Here is a 24849-nt window from a genome sequence, read left to right as displayed (position 1 = left end):
AATACTAAAGATGGCGGGATAAGGTTGTCTTTACGATGTCATATTTCTAATTTGTGGGCAGTTGAATCAAAATGAACATGACTTAAAAAAATCACATATATATATCTGTACAAAGAAAACAAAGAAGTACAGTAAAATGATGATCTGTATCTTAGGGGGGGGGGGGGGGACATTTTAAGCCCATTTCATATATAGTCCATTTAAGAAGAGAATGGAATATCACTAAGTATTTTAGTTTTTTTTATATATATAGTTGTTCATGAAAAATGATTGAATATAGTTCATACTTATTATAAACAAGATAACTTTAGTTTTCTTGCGATTATTTTCATTTCAAAGTATAAGAAAGTTAAACAACGACACACATGTCTAATTATATACATAATTTTAAATGTAATCTAAAGTCTTATTAAATTTGAAAACTTATATATAAATTTAACAATTTTATTTTTTTTAAAGAGTAGCAATTTTGTTATGATGCTGATGAAAATCTTGCGTGAGTGTTCTTACGGTTAGGGAAAATACATGTAGTTACAAAAGGGGGAAGGGGTCCTTTACTTAAGCATGAATTTGTATCCCAAAATTAAATATATCGGTCTCACATGTATGTATCTTGAAATAAAAAAAAAATCTCTATTGAAGCAAGTACAAATGTCAAACATATTTTGAACAGCAAGAAAGTGTAGAAAGCGGCAAGATACAAACCCATTATAAATATTTCGAACACAGAATCAAAAAGCCAAAATCGTGTTCTGAGGTTCTCAAATACTTTAACAGCTAAGCTATGATGATATTTAATGAATTTAATTGATACAACCAATATTAACGAATTATTTTTATTGCCATATCGTCACCTGGTATCTAAACAATATAAGCCTTGATTTAGGGAGCTCCCTTAATAATTTATCTATCTACATTAAAGTAATACAGCTAGAAATAAAACACATCGTAACATACATACAAAAATTTAGTCATTCAGAAATGACCAAACATAAAACATAAAACTAGCAACCACTTTTCCTTATTTGAGTAATATTTTACGATGAAGTCATATACTATAACGAACGTATAATGGGTTTTGATTATCCTAGTTATTACTCCAAATCCGCTGACTACGAATTATGTGAGATGGAAGTTTATGGTGAGTTTAGAATGATCACGAGGATTAGTAACAATATGTTATTTTAACTACTGAAATAAATGTAGAACGAGTTCAAAGTTGGAAATAATGTTGTTATTCCCTTAAAAATGATATTTTTCTTCAAATTATTGGTAAATTTTATGTTTACCCGTAGGTTGTAGCAGGGAAGGTGTCTATGGTGTACATTGTGACCAACAGTGTCCCATCAACTGTCAGGATAAGCGTTGTGACATCAACACAGGTCACTGTCTTGGGTGTCTCCCAGGATACAAGGGATCAACTTGTGATCAAGGTGAACTATTATAACACAATTTACAAAGATTAAAAACTCTGTAGTCTTGTCTTAAATCGGAATTTTGTATAACAGTTGCTTAATTATCTAATAAGATCCTTGGTTAAGACGCTATGCAACACTATTCTTATCCGGCATTTGTTGATCGTAGTTGAATAATCACATTTGTTTGTAATGATTATTTTTCAAAACTCAGCTATAGTATAATTGGAGTGAAACAAACAGGAGGCCAATATGCCTTAACGGTCACCTAGGTAGCATATAACCCATACACAAACTTGTCGAGGAGTCTCATATATTCATTTAATTGGGTTTCATTCTAGAGTAGAAAGATTCTAAATTTGTAATGACCACCTCCCTGCCTATAATCTTTCAAAAAGAAATATAAAATCTATGATTTTGGCGAAAACTTAAAGTTCTCGTCAACAAAATCATGAACTCAGTTTTCCTTTAAGGTGTGTGGGAGTAATGAAGATAATTTTTAAATTATATGCATTAACACCTATACATCCATTCTGAACCTGCCATCGAGTCAAAACCCATACTCCAGGGGATATGGAATTTAAAATCTTAGGAGAGGATTTCCTGGTAAACATAATTATGAAGTCAGTTTTTCATGCAGATATGTGAGAATAGGGAAGACGATTTTAAAACATTATATTGACATATTGCCCCCCCCCCTCTTCCCCCATGTCCTGAACCCCTGACCCAGGGGCCATAAATTTCACAATTTAGGTAGAGGAGTTAGTTGACATCATAACCATATATTCATGTGTTTTCCCCTGTGTGAGAGTAAAGAAGAATATTTTTTTTTAAAATTTAATACATTTTTACTATATGGCTTTATTTGCCCCACCCTAAAGCCAGATTCCCTAACCCAGGGGCGATGCATTTCACAATTTTGGTAGAATTCTTCAGGGACATCATAATCATGCATTTAGTTTTTAACAGATTTACATGAGGGTAGAAAAGAAGATGTTCTAAGATTTAATACATGTTTACTAAATGGCCATATTGGCCTAACCCTAAAGCCTAAACCCCTGACGTATGCATGGCATTTAGAGATGCACTTGATTTAGCGGAATCCGCATTCCGCCAAATCGCCAAATAGAATACACAGCCAAACATTGTACGTTTACAGTATTTGAATTGTAAATGCATTGTTCTCGATTTACACTTTTTATACAGGCACATTTATAATGTTGATTTATTGATAAAAAAAATATCAAACGATCAAAACATGTTTAGAGCAACCTTTTTTAAAACAATTAGATGTTGAAAAAATTGAGTTAAAATAAGACGCTATGTGCCTAAACTAGGACTTGCGCTGATTAATGAGACCAATTTGATGTGCAGACTGGTGTTGCACCGAAATTTTGGTGCTCAAAAAGGCAAAAGTGTGCGGAGTAGATCAAATAAACCCGTATAAGAATAATTAGATATTTAAAGATATAGCTGAAAATAGTCCGCCTGGTGCCTTAAGTAAGACTTAAACTGATAACGTTAGACCATTTTTTCTGTGATCGGGTGTTTCACTCAACAAAAGTAAATAATGACACCGATTTCTGTCCAAAATGCGCAAATTATATCCCCCAAAACAATTCATTAGGGAAGAAGTCTTTTCTGGTTTTCGACTTGTCAAACATATATTTGATTAATCAAAATTTCTTAAAAATTTAAGAACATTGGAGGAAATGCGGGCTAAGCAATATCAATTTTAGTATAAATACTTATTCCAATTTAGTAGTATAAGTTTAAGATCTTCAAATCTTAAACAAATGTCTACAGAACTACAAAGAGCTACACTTATTTTTATCATACTTTACGTTGATGAAAAAGGTAATGGCCTTGACCTGACCTTTATGCGAAAACAAAAAGGTCAAATTTGATTCAACTGATATAATCATTTGGTAATATAATCCGTTTGACTGTGTCAAAATTTCGTGAATTTCTTATTATGAGAAGTATGCTTGATAAGATTCCTTCCTTAAGGACAGATACAGTTATTACATGTAATAAGCACTTTTGACAAAAACTATGCTATTTTAGCGCCAGATGTTCATAAGGAACTCTGGTTTGCACAGATGAACGGTCTTATCTAATCATTTAAAGTTTTAGTTTAGGCCAAATCGCCATATTAATACTCTTATATTTACATACTAAATTAATATTGTTCTGTATTGTTCTGTAATAAGGGTGTATTATTAGAATTTATGAATTTGACCTATTTTATCGTGTTAGTAAATAGTTACAGTACAGCTCACGAGTATCCCGACAAAAACACCGACCACCGTGTTTGAAAGTCCACGCTGAGCGTGGAAGTGTCGGTACCTTTGATCTATTGTTCTCTGTTACGGCCACAGAACGAGAAAAAGCACGGTGCTACACGGTGCAACGCGATGCAACACGGACAGTAACACGGTGTAACACGCGGTATTTACCTGTGAAAAAAGGAGGATTTAGGAATAAAACTTATAAAGAATAAAATATTTATTGATGTACGTTAGAGAAGAAAAGAAAAAGACAAAGAAATAGAAATAAATAAAATTTTTAGGCACGCAATTTTCAGACGTATGTGATTGTTACGGTGGATTTTTGTTGATATCAAAAATCGATATCGCCCACATAAAAGTTTGATCAATTAAAACACTAACACTTTCTTTTCCTTATTAACATTCAAATAAACGGTTCCATAAGTTTTTGTTTCAGTCCGTTTTTAAACGTAGTAGTAATCGTAGTTACTGTAATTTGGCAGTTTCAGTAGTGCATAGAACCATAACTGTGATCTTTTCTCACTTATACTCTATTCAACGATAACAAATCTAACGGGTTGTCGAAAACAAATGTACTTTCTCTAAGTAATATAATTATACAGCTTTATATCTAATATATTTTCAAATTTTCTTACTTTTATACATATGTGTGATGTACTTGTCCATGTAGACTAAGTACCGCACAGTATTCATAGCGCTAAGAATCCGTGGATCGGTACTTGATATTTTTTTATTTCATCTTTATAGCAACTTGAGTTTAGAAATTATTTGTGTTCCAAGAAACTACAGTTTACTCAGTATTGCAATAATTACTGTTTGATTGTTTAATGATCGTCATATAAGAGAGAGAGAGAGAGAGAGAGAGAGAGAGAGAGAGAGAGAGAGAGAGAGAGAGCCAGTATGAGTTTGATTTAAGTACATTTTACTTGTAATTCAGTGTAATAAGTTAGATTTATAGGTTCCATTATATTTAACCCTTTTCCTAAAATTGCGATAGAATATATGCAGTTAGGATCCACGTGCTATCCCTGTCAATCAAATCAGCCCGCGAGATAGACCACGTGCTCCTTCCATGATAGGAAAAATGCCGTTCTATTGTGTTTTTTAAGTCCGCAAAATAGAAAAATGAAGTATTCAGTGTTTGAAATGTTTAGTTTCTTTATTCTTATACTGCATGTATGAGGGTTGGAATATTACGTTGTAAAATCTCTCTCTCTCTCTCTCTCTCTCTCTCTCTCTCTCTCTCTCTCTCTCTCTCTCTCTCTGTACTTTTGTGCAATCATTTTAGAATAATCAGAGTTCTATTTGTATGAATTTAATTCATTTATTTTAGATCCATGGTTTTAATAACGATTTCAACACAATGACTAAAAGTTTGTAAAGTTCACGATGTAATAAGATTTTTCGTTAAAATTTCGACGCTATTTCACATCAATAAAGTTGTGTGTTCTAAATGCTTGCAAAAAGTGACCGGTATTATCTCATTCATCTTTTTAATCAATCAGGTGTTTTTCGTACATACATGTATGTGTACCCGGTAAATAATTTTTTATCGTTAGTTAATACTTTGAAATTCCCGCATTTATAGAGTTGCTGTATTGTTCCCCGAAACCACGCGCCGATAGTCTTACGTGTAGTTGTTTGTGTACATATCTACAGACAATTTTTTTTGTTTGTTAGAGATTAGGAAAAATCATTGAACTAACACAGTAGAAGTAAGATGTATTCAGACCATACACACGACGGGTTGTGATGAGTTACCAAACAGGTGTTCGCGGAAAGGTGTGAATAACGGCATCTCGAGTACACCTGTTCAGACGTCCAAATATACACAAAGTTAGTTGTAAATTCCAATGACACCTAACAAGACAGACAAAAAACACCTGTTGTGTATAGAACCCAAGATGAAAGACAATGCTGTGTATCTGATCAGCTTCCGTATATCGCACGAGTGATTTTTTTCATGTGGAATAACGAGGCCATTACCAGCTATATGGAAATAAAGTTGAAAAATATTTTATGAAATGCGGGTATATTCTTAATACATGTACAATGCTTGAATATAATTTAACAAGAGTTTGTTCATGTATTTATCTATAATCTATAATATAAAAGTGATTTTTTGTTTATTTATTGCTACATAAATAGCTGAAGTCCAAATTATTCGAGTCACCGGTAATATGGGGTTGTTATTTACAACAGCACATGTTTTTAGAAAAACATGATCTGAAATGTTTTCATTTCTCATTTTTAATTGGTTTAAAGTAAGACTGTAAATTAATTGATAAATCAGAAAGTGTTTACAGATAATAGAAATAAGACGTTTAAGCTCCCGACATTTTAATAGGATCGTCAGTTACATCACGTGTGTTTAGGAAAAAAAAACAAGATGAATTAAATTGATTTGAATTTTGATTATATATAAATTGATTATTAAATATTTTTGGTGAATTTATTTCAATTTATTTAAGTACAAATGAATTAAAAGGTACCCATTCACGTCGAGTTTTCAGATCACAAAAAATTAACTTCACGTTGACAGCCTCGACAATTTTCTGGGTCCGTGCAACTTAAGTCAACATTCTCTTTTTTTTTAAATGTGAAAAGGATATATATGTTTCAACCCTTGTTTAGCCATAATTTCTTTATTTCTAAACATACGCTATTTCTATCAGCGTCTCAGGTAACGATATCCACGGAGTAACACAGTGGCCACGGAGTTACACAGGCGGCCACGGTGCGACACGGTGCCTTTTCTTGAATTTTCCAATACACATACACGGTGTCACACCGTGTGCACGGTGCGACACAGACCGTTTTCCACCGTGTTTTTTACACGGTGGGTGTCGGGATACTCGTGAGCTGTACTGTACTTAATGCTATTTATTTTGATATTCTTTGCGGTAAAAATCATAGCAAGAAAGAATATTCGTTAATCGGATGTCAATGCTAAAAACAATTGTTGCAGTGTGTCAGCTGGGTTATTATGGTAACGGTTGCACAGGCATTTGCAGCGAAAACTGTTTCCCGTCCAGAAATTGTGACAGGTTTACAGGCGATTGTAGCGTAGGATGTACACAAGGATGGATGGGAAGGAAATGTGATCAACGTAAAACTATGTTTTTTTTTAAAGTTCTTTATATTCCTTATATTGTGAAAGTCATACAATAAATATAGCAATGAACTTCTCATCAAAACCATTTAAGAGAGATAATTTTTTTCAAAAGAATATAATTGTTCAAATCTGAAAACATGCATAATCTATTTGTGTTGATGTTGTCACAAAAACATTAACATTTTTTTATCGTTATGATGTGTATTTATGTTTCAATGAACATTGCAGAGTGTGAGCTCGGATTCTATTGGAAAGATTGTACGTACGTATGCAGCCGTAACTGTCTACATGATGACATATATGACAGGTTTACAGGACAATGTGAATCTGGGTGTAAACCTGGATGGACAGGAGGCAGATGTAATCAACGTAAGACTTAAGTTTTATATTTCTTTACTCAAGAGTTTAATAAGGATATCTAAGATATCCCTACAAATCAATGCAAACATGCATAATTTGAACAGGTCCCAATTTTCAGTACATTTCCTCCAAACGTTTTTTTAAACCTTTTAGAAAAATATTGATTGACTGTACATGTATTGTAATGCTATTTTAAAATGTCAGCCGGGCTATAATGGGATACATTGTAATAACTTTTTTATGGTGTCCAGGTAGCGTAGTGGATAATGCACTCGCTTTTCACCGCTGCGACCCGAGTTCGATCCCCGTGATCGACAGAGGTCGTATGTGATAGGGTATGGCGGTCGCCCGCTTGGACACGTGGGTTCTCTCCGGGTACTCCGGCTTCTTCCCACACCAATGACCCCCTCGCGCTAACATCCGTGCCAACGAGAGATATTAATATAAGTTGTAGAACTTGTTTATCAATCGTTGTAAAATAAATAAAGTTCAGTTCAGTAATAACCAGTGTAGCGTAAACTGCTACTATAGCAGACAATGTAACCCGTCAACGGGACATTGTTACAGCGGGTGTACACTGGGATGGACAGGAAGCAAATGTCATCAACGTAACTTTTCTCACATATTTTTTTTTTGAAATCTAGAAGTAGTGTTTCAATTAAGCGAAGAAAGTGCGACAAGAACAGCCCATTTTAATGATTTTGATTTTTGAGTACCATTATATTATTTTTTATTAGTTTTTAGGTATTTTGTCAATTAAATTTAGAACAGACAAACTCTTTAAAAAATTGAAAAAATGGTTTATGAATGTCAGTGGAACCAAAAGATTCAAAACATTAGGTTTTAAGTACATTGTAACAATTAAAAAAACCACTCAATCCTAATTTCCTCTATATCTTTTCGAATTCCTACCCATTTTTTTTATTCAATTTCACAAAACAATGACTAATAACAATACAGAAACACTTATAGCAATTAACTGCTTGTATTAACCTTATTCTGCTGGCAAAAATTATAAGAGGTTGATGATCGAGTTGTTGGGATATTGTATTTTCATCGTTTTAGGCATTTTATATTTTTACATTGCGTGTCATTAAATTATCTTAATGAGTGTATAAATCTAACAGAAAATATGCAAATTATTATCGATTAACATATAAATGCTTGACTTTTAATATTACAGTACTGCCAAAATATTTTAGCGGAAAACAAAATATGCAAAATGTTGTCAGAATTTCCTCTGTTTTGCGTCAAATCAATTTATTGCTTGAGCCTAATTCCGTAATTTAATAAAAAAAAAAAATCGTAAGTTTGTCAAAACCAAAAATCATTTTATAAATTCTTTTTGTGATTAGAACAAATACAAAATGTGATATTGAAGAATATAACAATCCAAATTTGACAACTCAAACCAAATTCAAATTTTAATCTATCAAGTGAAATTCATCATGTAGTGTTCTGCTTTTTTTTTTTGTTTAAAGAAATAAAACTTGATTTCGTGTAATTAAGTTTTAGAGGATTATTTTAGAATGTCACAGCGGCTTCTACGGTAGAAACTGCACAGAGATATGCAGCATTAACTGTCTCTTTGCCAGTGTATGCGACAGGTTTACAGGTAAATGCACCAGAGGATGTATACCAGGATGGACAGGAAGCGAATGTAACCAACGTTAGAATTTGAATGATTTATAAGTCATTTCAATATAACATTATACATGTAATAGAAGTATCATCTGCAAAAACTAGTTTCTATTTGTATAAAACATTTTGTACGGATTGTAGTAAGTGTGTTTAAATGAATTAGGTTGAATTAGTCTTGAAGAGTTGTCGCCAATCTCTTGTTTTCAGATGTGATTCTGATTCAAATGGTCAAACAAACTCTAAACATATCATTATTTCGTACCATCCATGTAATAAACTAGTATCGTTTGTTTATATATCATTTTCCTTTGTATATATTACGCTCAAAATATCTACTTTTTTGATGATGAATTTAAAACAAATTACAGAATGTCATCAAGGTCATTACGGTAGAGATTGTAGTCAGAAATGCAGCATGAACTGTTATTTAGAGGATCAGTGTAACAGGACTAATGGGCGATGTGACAATGGGTGTAAACCAGGCTGGACAGGAAACACATGTGATCAAAGTAAAACGTTTATTTCACATCAGAAGTTATTGTATATATTGCGATGAAGTAATTTAAATCGTAGAAGAAGTTGTATCAAATCATAAGGCCAATTATGGTGGTATGGAACACTTCCACGTTGTGACGTATTGTTTATAGAAAAAAAAAACAATACAATGAAGTGTGATTAATTAAGTAGTTTCTTTCCCAATAATGTCACTTAACAGCGTAGCGCAATGGATTAGAGTGTTTACAAGGAATCCTTAATTCATAAGTTGAAATCCCGCTCGGCGGGGTTTTACAATTTTTACCTCTCCAAATATTATTGTTGATTGACAGATTGAACATAAAAAACAACATTGACAGATTTCATGCTATTAATCTATTTATGTTACATGTTTTTGGAACGACCGTATTCTACCTCACTGTGGACCACGCATATTTATATTATTAATGAATTACAAAAAACAACTTGTAGAATGTCAGCAAGGTCATTACGGTAGAGACTGTAGTCAGACATGCAGCATGAACTGTTACATAGAGGATCAGTGTGACAGGACTTATGGACAGTGTGACGAAGGGTGTAAACCAGGCTGGACAGGAATCACATGTGATCAAAGTAAAACGTCTGTTTCACATCAGAAGTTATTGTATATATTGCAATGAAGTAATTTACAATAACTAACTGTAGTTAACGTTTTATCAAATCATAAGGCAAATTAAGGTAAACTTTCACGCCAAGAAATTTTTAATATTTTTCTTATAAATTGCAGAATTTCAATTTCGATATTAGAACAGTTATTGGCGATTTGTTTATCTAAAAAGAAAATAAGATGATTATTGCGTGTACACTGTCAATACACATAAACAAAACAACATTGACACATTTTATGCTATTAATTTTTTTATGTTACATATTTTTTTGAACGACCGTATTCTACCTCACTGTGGACCACGCATATTTATATTATTGATGAATTAAACATAAAAAAATATTATTGCAGATTGTGATCCCGGACGCTTTGGTAAAAACTGTATGCAAAGATGTAATGTAAACTGCAAAGTCACCAGTATATGTGACAGGTATACTGGGAGATGCGATGGAGGCTGTAAATTAGGATGGAATGGAGACACGTGTGATCAAAGTAAACGTTACAGATTTTTAAGCATTTAAATTCTGCTATAATTAGATGACTGAACATGCGTTATTACAATAAATATCAGCTGTGTAAGACGTAAAAGAAAAAAAAAACATATTTTAATCATTTTTGAAATATTCATCTCAGGTCGTATCTTGAATAAAAAGAAATGTTGATTTAAATAAGATGAATATCATATATTAAATTAATTGATGCACGTGTCATCAATTATTCTTACTAAGAAATGATAAGCATATATACATTGAAAGTAATATTTCATTGTTGTATTTTCTTTTTAATCTGTAATGCTACTCTGCCAATAAAAACCCCATGTAAACGTAGAACGTAGTTTTAATGTAGTGGCTTCAAACCATAACTAATTTGCACGTGCATGTTGTTAAAATGTGGCAAGTAATCAATGATATTCATATACATACCAGGCAAAAATCAAAGGGTGGGTCTTTGATTTTAATTGCTTTCAAATTATTACTACAACGATGAAAAAGAAACATTTTTATTGTTTTCAATGAAAATTAAAAAAAAAATATATTAAAAGTTTAAATACTGTGACCCTCGATCTGTTGGATCAAAACAAAAAAAATTTAAACGAAAAACAACTTGTAGAATATCAGCAAGGTCATTACGGTAGAGACTGTAGTCAGACATGCAGCACCAACTGTCACATAGAGAATCAGTGTAACAGATTTGGTCCGTCGTCCGTCTGACCGTCTGTGTGTTAAGCTTACTACTTCAGAACTACTGAGTCAAATTAAACGTTATTTAGCATAAGTAGTCCTTTGGAAAGCAAATAATAAATTGCAAAAAATATGGGCTAATTCTGATTCAAATCTGAGTTATTACGAAAATAATGATAAAGAAAAGGAAAGGCGTGTTCAATCAGTTTAAAACTTCGGGTTCGGTATTTCATACTTCTAAAACGAGGTTCTTTGTTCATATTAGCCATATTGGACGTATGTTAAACGGGTCGATCTGAATCTGAATTTGTTTGTTGTGCAACAGTTCGCAAGCGAAGGGAATCTTTGAAACATGCAAGATACATTGTTGCGGATTATGTGAAGTAAACTGAGGTCAAATATTTCAATACGTTGACAGCTTTTACATATGACGATGGTGTTAGCTTGTTTTGATTTGTGTTTCATTTTTCATTATTTATGATTGTAATATTGGGAACTATCGCCTGTATTTTGTGAATTTTAAGTATCAAATCGAACAGAGACTTCGGTAAATTAGACAGTAGACTGTTTACCACGAAAAATAAGCAAAATCTGATGTATGAACTAATTTCTAAAAAATACAATTAATTCTATCGGTAATTAGGCATTATCTTATGCGTACTGGATGATTATGCAATACGGCTTGTTGAGACCCTCAGCATTTTTTCGAATTTATTCAATTTGAAAAGAGATTGATATCGCTGACGGAAAAATGTAGGTATATATACATGTATGATTCATTTTGAAACATGAATTGTACTCTTGATATGTTTCGGCGCATGTTTCTTCTGTTTACAAACCCTATTTGAATCTTAAGCTTCGAATTATAAGCAAGATAAAAAACCTTGCTCACGATTTTGTGTTTCTCCACAGATATGAGGCCATTCTGTACAATAGGAAATACCAAGTTAAAATTTTAAGATGAACGTAAGAAACTCATTAGAACAAAATATGACTGAAACTTAGCAAAATTGTGAGCGCCGTATCTTGATTTAAATTCTACCATTGACGCTGAAATTTTGGTTGATTATTAGAAATGTCTGGCTAAACGTAAAATACATGTACTTGTAGAAAAAAAATAAAGGATGATATACGGTAATTAATTTCTGAGGCCCCTTTTTAATATGAATTATATGAATTTTTCATCAATTTTGATAGTTTTTCAGACAAAAGCAAATAATAAAGGTCCGTGTAAATCAGTTTCAATACTTCTGACACATTTTGTTACGGGGAAAAAGGCATTTTTGCTTTTCCTAAGAAAATATTAAACAGTGGAAAATCATTCTTTTGTAGCAATTTGTTGTTTTTGAATAAAGAAAAAAACAACATAAAGGGTCCACTTTAGTAAAATAAAGTGATTTGCTTTTCAATACATTGATTATAATGACTCTTTAACACGTCACTTTTCACTCGAGTGTATTCACTATTCTACTACAGTTATCGCCGAGATCAAAGAGATGCCGCAGACATTATTCTCCAATATACCACGAACGTCATCAGTAAATTATCAGATCAGAAATACCTATTTGTCTCGCACTGATCATGGAAGTACAACTTCAAACCGTAAAAAGTTTTAAAACCATGTCAATTTCACGTGTTAGTTCCAGTCAAAACAATGTGTATTGCCTCAAATCTTTATTTTTTAGAGATCAATGCGGCTGTTCCTAGAACCTCCCTAGCACATTTTCACTGCATGTTTTTACATAAAATATATAACGTGTAGTAGTAATAATCGTATTAAATTGCCCTTAGAATATTAGGAATGTGATTCAAAGATATTTTATAAATAAGTGAAGAGTATTACCGTTTAATCCTAAGAAAAAGTCAGTCGTCTGCATATGATTCCTTTGATCGATACACATGTTAACATTACTAACAAAACCGTTGGGGTTACACGGAACGGCCGTCAAAATGACCTAGATCGTCTCTCTATAGGAGAAACGATCTGTAGAAATACTTGGCTGTTAGTACAATAGAAATAAAGTTCTTGTTTTTGTGAATGTTGCAGGATAACCTCCTCGGTCTCGAAATGTTGTTTGAAATATAAAAGCCTCGGCTCACGCCTCGGCTTTTATATTTCAAAACAACATTTCTCGACCTCGGAGGTTATTCTGCAACATTCACGAAAACTCGTACTTTATTTCTTAAATCAAGTGAGTACGGTTATAAAAGTCGCAGAAGTTTACGCCAGGTAAACAACAGTCTTTTATAATTGGGAAGGCGAATTAAATTGTTGAATGTCTTTAACTTGAGGAATAAAGCGCATTGCGGTACATTTTTTTTTGTTTTACATTTTTAGGATTTTTTTCAATAAAATACAATAACTATTGAAATATATATTTTTTGTTTGAAATAAACTAGCTAGTGAGTAGTTAAAAAATGTATCTTGATGCTAGAAGTAAACAGTGTACCCCTACCAGATGTTTAGTTTTATATATTGCATAGGATTTTCTTATTTTAATTAAAATGGTATCCAATAAAGGCACAATGTCAAACTTTAAGTGTATGCAAAAATAAATGTAAAATTTGAATACTTTACAATAATTATTCTTTGTTATTCTATCGAGAGGCGTATGGCACCATATCATCTGAGTGCCCATTTAAAGTCATTGTTGGTAAGCGATGTGGCCCATCGGGCCTCTTGTTTAAATAATTTACGGAGAGACTGCTTGTAAAAAGATTGTGTGTAGTGTAAACCAAAGTCAGATGTGAATGCCAAAGCAGAACTTTTCAAATTCTATGTATAAACCTCAATTTCTTTTCTTTTGGCTAAATTGTGATCTGTTACCTGTGTAATATTCTTGTCTAATTTAAGTTTTACCTAAGTTTATTTACGATCTGCACATTAGGTTTCAATTAAGATCATTAAATCATAATAAATCAGAAATAAATGTTATTTATTATGTAACTTTCCTATGTAGATACTTTCGACGTCCTTGAGAAAAGCACGTGTTTCACTTAAATATTCATATTTTTTTTACTGATGGTTTTCAATTGTGCGATAACGGATACTTTGGAGCTGAATGCAACAGAAAATGTGGGCACTGTTTACAAACCGATCACTGCAATCACGTCAACGGAAGTTGCTTGAACGGATGTTTACACGGATATAAAGGGGACTATTGTAACGAAAGTTTGTACTTTTCATAGCTCTGCTGATTATAAATACATAAACCATATTAATTAGACAATTTGTAACCTGAAATTCGTTGACTTCACTTATTTCAATTCTTAACTCATATAAGCATAAATATGAAATAGAAATCCCGAAAATAAAAGTTTTAACCCCTATGTCATGATCTCCACAGCATGTCCGCCTGGGTTCTTTGGATTAGACTGCATCAACCGGTGAGACAGCTACTGTTCTGGAAACGAGTCTTGTGATCCAGTTCTGGGAATATGCACCGAAGGCTGTAAACGGGGATTGAGTGGCCTAATTTGTGGTTTAGGTATATTGACAAAAACCTGCTTTTAATAATCTAAAAGCAATATGAGCTGCAATTTTCATGTTGAATTTTTTTTCACGTTTTTTATGTTATTTTCTAGTTTAAAGACAAAAAATATCATGGCTTTTAATTTTCTGTTATCCACTTTTTTGTGGGAAAAGGCGTTAAGAAGCCTCAATTGGAACAAATTTGAATTATTGTCCTCCTGTACAAAAATTGGTTTGCTATGTATTCCTTAGAAGAGAATTATTTCTTTTTACAAAAATTCATCATTTGTTCTAATCTTATTTATCATGAAAGTTCAAGTTACATGCAGACTTATTATACAAGCATGTTCTTGCACCGAAAAGAAAAATATAGAAAATGCAGCTAATATTGCCTTAATCAATTAATGCAATAATTAATTCACACGTTAACTTTTTTAAGTTAAGTACCGATATTCATAAATTCATGTTCACCAGTGTATATTAAATAAATATAATAACGAACGTTGTCAGTTAATATGTACTCTTTGATTCAGACAGGTTAAATTGTCAGTCGTATGGTGACACCATCCCTATTGTTGTTGGTGTTGCTGTTTCAGTTGTAATTATTCTCGGTGGAAGTATAATACATGTTATATTGTGGAGAAGGAAAACAGGTACAACTCTTCAAGTTCCTTCAGGTAAAGTTCCATTAGTAAATGCTTCCAACCCGTATTTCCCTCATCCTTCTGAAAAGATGAGTTATGTTAAATGGGACGATATATATTAACTCTTTTTCTTGACGGACTGTTTACATAATTATACAAAATGTGTTTTGATAGACTGATACGTTTGTCATACATGTACATGTACCAACCATTTGTAAACTATATCTGTCATTTGAAGTTGCTTCCAAATATATATTAATGAAAAATACATTCAAAGATATGTAGATCATAAAAATAAGAAAAAAATGAGATATCTTTAATAGACGGATAAGAAAAGGCATTGGTTTTACCTAGTTCCGAAAAATAAAGCAGAAAGTTCATATACTTGAGTTGTTTCCAAGTTTTTTTGTTTATTTTGAATTATATGAACCACCATTTATTTTGAATAAATATTTTTCATTAGGAATAATGTGATATAAATTGTTAAAGAAATATATTTTCCTAATGTAATCAATTTTGTCTCGATAAATTGCTATACAATTTTTGTCTTATGAACGCAGAAAAAAACCAACACAAACAAAATTAAAATAATACTGCAATAAACAGGGAAAAAAAAAAAGAAAAAAAAGCACTGAATCTTTTTAACTCGATCTAAATGAAAATTCGAAAACCTTTAAAATGCATATTATAATCATTTTAACAGAACTTAAATTATAATGTGTGTAATTATTTTCAAGTAGAATTTATATTTAGCCAAATTAATGAGATAACAAACATATGAATAACTACATGTAATAACAAATGGTTTATAATTATGACATAATACTTGTTATTATTTTACATAAAAAGCATTATAGATGGTGACTGAATTAAAATAATTTTGAAAATATCAAAAAATATTGTTTTGATTACAGGTGGACCTATTGAAACATCGCAACAATACACAGAACTTGCTATTATCAACAACCCCAGCAACTACGATGAAATTCACAGCTAATCAAATCATTCAAATCTGTGAACATATGTATCATCTGTTCTTTCATATTTGGGTGTATGTGCGGTAGATGAAACACAATGTATTTGAATGGTATCAAGATCAAAAATATAATAATACATACATATGCTTGAATGATTATTACCCGTTATCAATTTGTTCTAACAATATACCAGTAATGCATATAATGCAATTAATAGTTACAAATAGATTAAAGTGATGTATTTTCACAAGTGCATTTTTGGCTTTGTGTTTTTAAACAAAGCTATTTTCTTTTTTTAACTTCTTTTTTTATTTGTTCAAAATGCATTTTTTTGTCTTGCTAATATTGATAATTCTGTCATTATTGATTTTTATTCATAATCAAATCCATACATAAACTTTTATTGTGAACAATGTAAAGCTGAAAACATTATTTGCATTGATAAGAGTGTTAACAATAGTTATTTAGATGGCCCTGCAAATGGCAGAGTTATAAAAGGATTTGTCTCAGGTCATCAATATTTAATGATTTTTTTTCTTCTGTTTGTTTTATATCTATTCTAATGCCATGCCTCAATATTTCATACTGTACGCGTAGCTCTTAGAAGTATGTACGGGTAGGTCTGGTTTGCAGACGAACATCTGAATTCATAACTTCAAACATTACAATGAGCTATAATATTTTTGTTGACTGAAATTACGTTTTGTAAGACTCGTTTTTTTAAATGCTAATAAAAACAATTAAGAAAAAAAAATCGGACAAAAATGTATTTAAAAAAAACCCAAAGCCCATTAATTTGTAAAATGTAATTCCCTGCGCTTGCGCGGGATGTCATCCACTTATCTGTACTACTATATTAAAATAATAGATTCGAGTGATAAGGCTTTAATTCCGAGAAATCGGAAGAGAACTGTCTTTTGTTTTATATATTTTAAATATCATTTGTACTTGAAGATTACCAATTTGTTTTTTATCTTCCCAATCAAGCTTCGCTAATTAATAATAAACGAAAACTCGTTTTAAGGTAGTACAAAACAGGTAAGCTAAATTTTTCCTATAATTCAATTTTTCTGAAATTTTTATATCTTTTTCTTTGGAATGAAATCTTTTAATACGTAAAATTTGACCTCTCAATTTTTGCCCGCATCGCCCCAAACCTAACATTGGAATATCCACTCAGTGGAGTGTAAAATGAAATAGTCATTGTTATAATTTTCTATGCCATTAAGTTATTTTTCAAGATATTACAAATATTTGTGCTGCTATTTAAACAAGAGACATTCTTGTTACTTAAAACTACTAAAATAAATTATAACTGGTAACTTAAGATAATTTCTCATGCAATATAATGTAAAACTAGTGCTTGTGAATACTCTTTTAAGACGAAAATATGCAGCACTTAACGGTATCTAAAAAGAAAATGTATGATTCAAATTTGAATAGAATTTAACAGTATGATTGGCATGACCCTGTAATTAAAATATATCAAAATAAAGAAAATTTAACCATTGGTTTTAGATTAATTAAGGTTTAAGTATGTTTGACGGAGGTATAAATTGATTAAAATCTTAGATGACGTCATCATATTTGACCTTTGACCTGAAGATATGACCTTGAAATTTGTTTGACATAAAGCTAACATACTGGTGGTGGCTGTGTCTAAATTTCAGGTCTTTACTATGACAAGAACACAAATTACGCATTTTTAAATGATATAAGGCTAAATTGCATAAGAATCATATGAACACCATCCAAATGTATGTTTCAAAATTATCGAAATACGTTGTATCCTAACTTAATTTGGCCTTGAGTAATTGATGGGTATGATTTATATTTTTTTCGTAAGATAATGGACTAAAATTAATTTTTACATCATATTAAGTCATTATTTTGTGTATTTCTGAAAATATTTCAAATAAATAATTTCAGGGGTGTTTCGTACTACCTTAAAACCCGAAAACCATCTGGATTTTTTGGATTTTACAATCATGCGCATTACATTCACGCTAAATCATGGGAAGCTCTTTACTTTATGTTTCCACAATATCACATTTACATGGAAAAACTCAAACGATATTACAAATACGTGTACATTTTCATTGAAAATTTGTCATATATTCTGTTCATCAAAGGAAAGACGGGAGATAACTCTCAGTGCATTTAATATGGAAAATCCCGAGAGTTCCGAATGTCAACATGGTGTTTAGATTCGAAGCAAGTAAAAAAGTTGGTGAAAAAGTGTTGAATTTCTCATTAATATAAGTAAAGTTTTAGATGAACGGTATTTGCAGCCTCAAAATGGTTTGTTATGAATAATTTGACTGTTATTTTCAATGCAGCTTCATTAATTTTCTCAAAAATCGTTTTGGAGCGATTCTGCAATTTTTTACTACATTACAGGTATATAGGAGGCGTTTTAACTGTGGTAAAGGCCTGTACCGAGACACATTTAGATCATTCTTACTAAGCAGAGTGTAGTGAAATTAATAGTATTATTGTAGGCTTAAGTGGCATGGTCACGATTTTGGTTAAATTCTATTTTTTTATTTTAATTATTTACAATGCATAAGAAATGCATTTCTAATGATTAAATGAAATTTTAGAATCGTTCATTAAGTTATAAGCAAGATACAGAGCTCACAATTCTTTGTTATGTAAAGAAGGCTCATGCCCTGTTTTTGTTTTCATAGGTTCAATATACCAATAAACAAACTTTTTTTTAAAAATGATTTGTCTATCTTCTTAATCATTTAAAGCATAAATAAACAGTTCCTAATGTTTAATGCATTCATTTAAAGTCTAAACATGGCTTTTCACGTCAATATTCAAAACGTAAACAAAAGCTTTGTTTATATAGTAAATAATTGTAATCTCTATAATTTGATTATAACTCAAAGAATGACACTTAAATTTAGGTTGCATATAAAAATGCCTTACTAAAGAATTGAAAACATTAAAATCGGAAAAAAAATAATTATTGACCAAAATCGTGACCATACCTCTTTTAAGCTTAGTTATGTAAATGCCAACAATACGTTAATGTCTTATATCATATGCAATGTCAACATGGTCCCGTTCATGCACGGGTCAAAGTCTAGTTTTTATATTAAAAGTTTTGATATCAATTGCGTATACTGTAAGTATATTATAGATAAAGTTTCTAGTTTCACTTGTCAATATAAATAATTGAATCCAAATACTTGTACTAGAACTCTGCTTTTAAATCTCATTAATCCAAAACGTATAGAGTTGTTTTCAAAATAACACTCGTGTGCATATGGCAGCTATGTAAAAGGATGTGCAATGTCGATTAAAAAACTATTAATTACAAAAAACTGCAGCAAAAAAATAGTTGTTTTCATCATTGAAATTTTTTGAAGTGATGAGTTCATTCATACAATGGTCATTCTATTGAGTTAACTTACCATTACAAACCAATGCTTAATTATAGAACTACGCGTACAGTAAAATTCTAAAGATATGCTTAAAATTGCGTTACGCGTACAGTATGAAATGACAACTCATGATATTCAGAGGATTTTTTCTACTTTCATTTGCATTGATATTAAATTATCAGATTATTTTTTAAAAATATATATCTACCTCCACGTGTCCCCTATTCAGTCGTAATTGATATTAATGATTGTATTTCGTAGAAAATAATCATTTCAATTTTGGAATGTGACATTGGATATTGATTGTCAAAAAGTTCATAGAAAATTATGTTGCCAAAGGAATACAACTGTTTATACTTGTGCCAGTTTATTACCATAACGTATTGAATTGTTAAGGAAGTTTTTTTTTTTTTTTTTTTTTTTTTTACATCCATTCATCAATTCGTTTGATTAAAATCTTCGACTGTACGCAGAGCTACCTCTTCTATTTGTTTATTAGCTTCGACAAACAGCGCTGACCATAACTGTACACTTCCGTTCCTACACTGTGCATGTTGTATATTCGTTTTTATAGAAGGAATCGAAGAATCACTGGATCGGTATATAAAGTTCCTTCCGTGATTTTGTCTTAAAATTTTTGCCTTAATCTTTATAAGACACTTTAAACGTTTAGATAAAGTTCCTTCCACAATCTTGTCTTAAGGTTTTTCACTTCATCTTTATCAGACATTTTAAACACTTAGATAGAGTTCCTTCCGTGATCTTGTCTTAAAATTTTCGACTTCATCTTTATCAGACAATTTCAACATTTAAATAAACTTTCTTCCGTGATCTTGTCTTAAAATTTTGACACTTCGTCTCTATCGGACACTTTAAATATTTCGTTCAGACATCATTTATTTGAAGAAACTGAGAGAGAGAGAGAGAGAGAGAGAGAGAGAGAGAGAGAGAGAGAGAGAGAGATAGAGAGAGAGAGAGATTTCATTTGTTATTCAATAATATGTTATCGTTTAAAGTAGTGCACATTGTAATAGAATCCAATAAAGCAGTTTCAGTCCACGTACTACACCTGCCAATCAAATCAGCCGGCGAGCTGCACTACGTGCTCTTTCCGTGATGAAGTTTTTCACGTCCGAAGAAAATAGAAATTGATATGTTTGAAAATAAAGTATTTTATAGTGTTTTTAATGTATAATATTATTCATACACACTCTATGTGTGAATGTTGATTTTTAACATACTATGTTGTTCAAGCAAAAAAACTACACGTGTAAAGCGCATCTCTCTCTCTCTCTCTCTCTCTCTGTCTCTCTCTCTCTCTCTCTCTGAGTGTAGATTTGGGTGCGAACCATATTGTGAAACATGAACCGATCCAATTTGTTTTTAACATCTTTCAAGTCCAGTCCAATCATTCCCATTTCCATTTCTTTTTCATCCAATGATATTTTTTAATTGAGATTGCTTATCAAATTTTCAGAGAGTCGAAGACCCCCCCTCCCCCTTTCCCCTACCTTCTTCGAGTTCATTGTTCATGTATTTAAAATTAAGACCTGTTATCAGAAAGATTATGAAAGCTTTTACTTCCTGTACTTTAGTGAATAACAAATGGAAGCCGTAAGGTACTTGTATTTACATGTGACTGACTCACTACACCTACGAATAGTGTCTCAAATCAACAGAAATTTTCTTGATTAGAAAAAATGCAATGAGGCATAATGCATCAGAAGTATATACATGTAAGTCATATAGGCGAAAATATATACAATTTTGTATTTAAATACCTATGATTTCAAAAGTTCAATGAAATTAAAATGAAATGCATGCAAATTTAAACTTATTATCTCCAGTTCACAAGCCCGAAACTCATGCACATATACCGGTATGCTTTACTACACAGGTAGACTTTAAATTTCGACGTCTTGCTAAAAATGGAACAATTTTCAGCATACATTTCATGATATATATGTTTAAGTCACAAATATAAGTTATATACCATTGAATTTGATAAATTCAAGGCTTTTTAAAATGTTTGATGCTGTGCATATTTGAAACACGGGAAATTTCGGCCAATAACGTCCCTTGTTCTTTGCCTTTTGTCATACCTGTGTGCTATATATAATGTGGTTCACAAATTTAGTTTGAATAAATCACATTTGGTGCCCGTAGTAGAACTTTCAGTTTTGCTTTTGCAGTGAACCTATTCACTTGTGTTACGATCTTGTTCTGAATTATTCAAAAATGATTCTGTATTTTATCACTTTGTGTTGTTTACAAATTCGAAAATTTGTTTTGACAAATTACTTGGTTAACTTAGGACTCACGAAAAGCAAAATATTGGCTAGATGTTTCAATGTTTGTACACATTAAGCGCATAGAAACTTGATATTTTTAAGGAAGAAAAGCACTTAGTGACAAAAGTATTTCGAGTTAAAAAATCTAAGATATGAAATCATTATATTTAGACACATCTATATAGTATCACTAAAGAAATTCATTGATTAAAGTACATAAAACAAAGCTTTATAAAGAGCTGTGTGCAAAGTTTAACAAATATATTAAGATAGTTTTGCTCAACATAAAAAATGATAAATCTAAACATATTAAAACGGGAAAAAGTTGGTTATTGTACCGCATAACGATGTCTTTCAGAAACAATGCCTTTAGGTTGGTAATGTGAATGAGATCAAAATATTGTTTTAGACAATTTAAATGAATGCGAATTAATCGTTACAGGGCGAACAAACCATCTTTGAGCAAGTCCGTAAAGGTGGCGTAAAGCTGAGTTTAAGGATGTACGATCTTTAAGCCACCTTAAAATAACCTTCAAGCCAGAGCTTATAGGTCCTTTATGTCCAAACTTCTTTAAGTCACCTTTAAACCATCTGTAAGCCACAGTTGAGCATCTTTAAGTGGCATTTACGCCATTTTAAGTTGTCTTAACACCATATTTAAGTTCCATTTAAGTCAATTTTGATGAAGCTGAACAGATTCATCTTAAATACAAAAATGCATTAATTGTCCCACTCCCGAGGGTACGATGGAGCTACATTGGGGGGGGGGGGTGAATTATTACATAGACTAAATCTTTAAAAATCTTCTTCTCAGGAACCATTTGGCCAGGAAAACTGAAACTTTTGTGTACAAATAAGTGAAATATATGGAATTGTGTTAATCTTATTTTATTCAAATGTAACATTTTTTGTATGAAGCAAAGACTGCTTTACCTGTAAAAAAAAAATCATGTATAAACGGCAAAACCTTACAAAACAGAAGAGTCTCTTACAAATCTTGATTTTTCGCGAGTTTTGCAAATTAATTTAACAAATATAAATGATTGTAGCAATTACAGTAAAGATATGGATTTTTTAAAATACTACTACCTCATGACTCGAATTAAACTTTAAAAAATCATTTAACAAGGAAACCAGAGAGATGCATTACATGTATTACATCAACTAGGAAATTAATTTTTTAAGACTTCCTAAATAAGGAAATCCCAGTCATTAGATTATATCGACAAAGAAGTCAAATGAAGAACAATGATGATACATTGAAGAATTTGTAAGAGCAAGCAGACTATAACACGGCAAGAATATATGTTATCTAGTCTAACTAAACTAAGGTTTTAGTTTAGAAAACTAACTGTCAAATCAAAGTACTGAAAAACTGACGGGAGTTGATTTGCTCGATTATCATTTATTTTAAAATCAACTTATCTTGCATGGCAATTAGTTTCTAGTCTGTATTTGAATTACGCACTTTTTTATAATATGAATTTTTAGAATTTTCCGGCAAGAATTTCAAGAAACTGCATATGACTCATGTTGTGTAATATTTAAAGATAGATTTCAAACTATGTATTAGTAATTGAAAGAATTCTAAAAATTGTATAGATCCAAACACTATTGATTTCGAACTTTAGTTTCGTTCAAACAGACGCTCGGCTGTCTCCGTTAATCTCCGACAAGAAAGAGAGCCTCTCTGCTTGTCGGAGATTTACGGAGACAGTCGAGCGTTTGGTTAAACGAAACTTTATTAAATTCTGGCGTAGGAATACATGAGACAATAAAAATATCTAAAGTGTTCGTATTATATAAAATCTGACTATTTTCAAAGTGTTTCTAGATAAGTTTCCTTGAAAAACAATGCTTCAGCATACTTAACATCGAGTTTTTCTATCATTTTGAAGAACTAAGTATTGTCAGCGGTAATGATTTGTTCTTAGGTCCACACAATGTTTCACTTTCGGTTTGCCAGAGTAACTGCATAGGAGAGTTGATTAAAATCAACCCCAAAAATGTATATCAACATATAAAAAAGTCACGCCTGACTGATTGTTAATATATCTGACCAGTGATTTGCTAGCAATTGAGTGATTTTTTGTTCTATATCAGATAAAAAAAATACAAATAGTAAAATTATTATAAAAACGCTGAATTTTCCGACCGGGTTAAAAGGGCCTGGCACATTAAGAATATTGCATAACGTTTTAGACACGTAATGTTTGCATTCCGCATAACTTTATCGAAAGTGGAAATAAAGAACTGATGTCCCTTCTACCCATAAAAATGGAAACATTAGTTCTTTGTATATACTAAGTCACAACGTATTCAGCTACGATAAATATAATAAAATCGAAATTGATATAAACATTGTTTCTCTTATCAATAAAAATGGAAACATAGGCGCCACCGAGACCCAGATTTCAGACTTTTTTATTTGGAATCAGATTTTGTTTCTGCTATTTTGTCACAATTTACCTTCCGGGCTTGGGCAGTCTGTTTTCTTTTTTTTAACATTGTAAATTTTGCTTCCTTTAAATGGACAACAAAATCTATGATACTTTACTTACTACAATGTGACGATGCTTTTCAGTTGAGTTTCACACCTCTCTCACATTCTAGACCATGAAAGCTCGATTAAACACTCTGACTTCCCGAATCACTTCCAAATATTTCAGCCATTATTGACAGAGGGACAAAGTAAGTGCGTTATGGGATACTAACTACTGTTTTAACTTAGTAACCAGTGCTTAGATACCTATCCGCTTTGACCACTGGTTATTAAACTGACACTGGTTTTCAACCATTGTATACTGACTTTGACCAAAAGTTAAATTAAACAGTGATTAAGGCTAACAAGAGTTTTGAGCAACCAAGTCCTGAATGCTAACTTAAAGGTTTTAAGAGGGGACTGTAATGCAAGGCTCTGTCACAT

The 24849-nt window shown here is 31.6% G+C and overlaps 1 pseudogene; it reads left to right on the top strand.

The window, feature by feature from the left end:
* The first annotated feature begins 564 nt into the window (after positions 1 to 564).
* On the top strand, positions 565 to 16278 carry LOC128174314 (multiple epidermal growth factor-like domains protein 10; annotated as a pseudogene).
* Positions 16279 to 24849: the final 8571 nt, after the last annotated feature.

This window comes from Crassostrea angulata, chromosome 2 (genome assembly GCF_025612915.1).
Source record: "Crassostrea angulata isolate pt1a10 chromosome 2, ASM2561291v2, whole genome shotgun sequence".
Classification (NCBI taxonomy): domain Eukaryota; kingdom Metazoa; phylum Mollusca; class Bivalvia; order Ostreida; family Ostreidae; genus Magallana; species Magallana angulata.
Note: the sequence above shows the minus strand (reverse complement) of the source record. Positions and strands in the feature narration are given on the sequence as shown.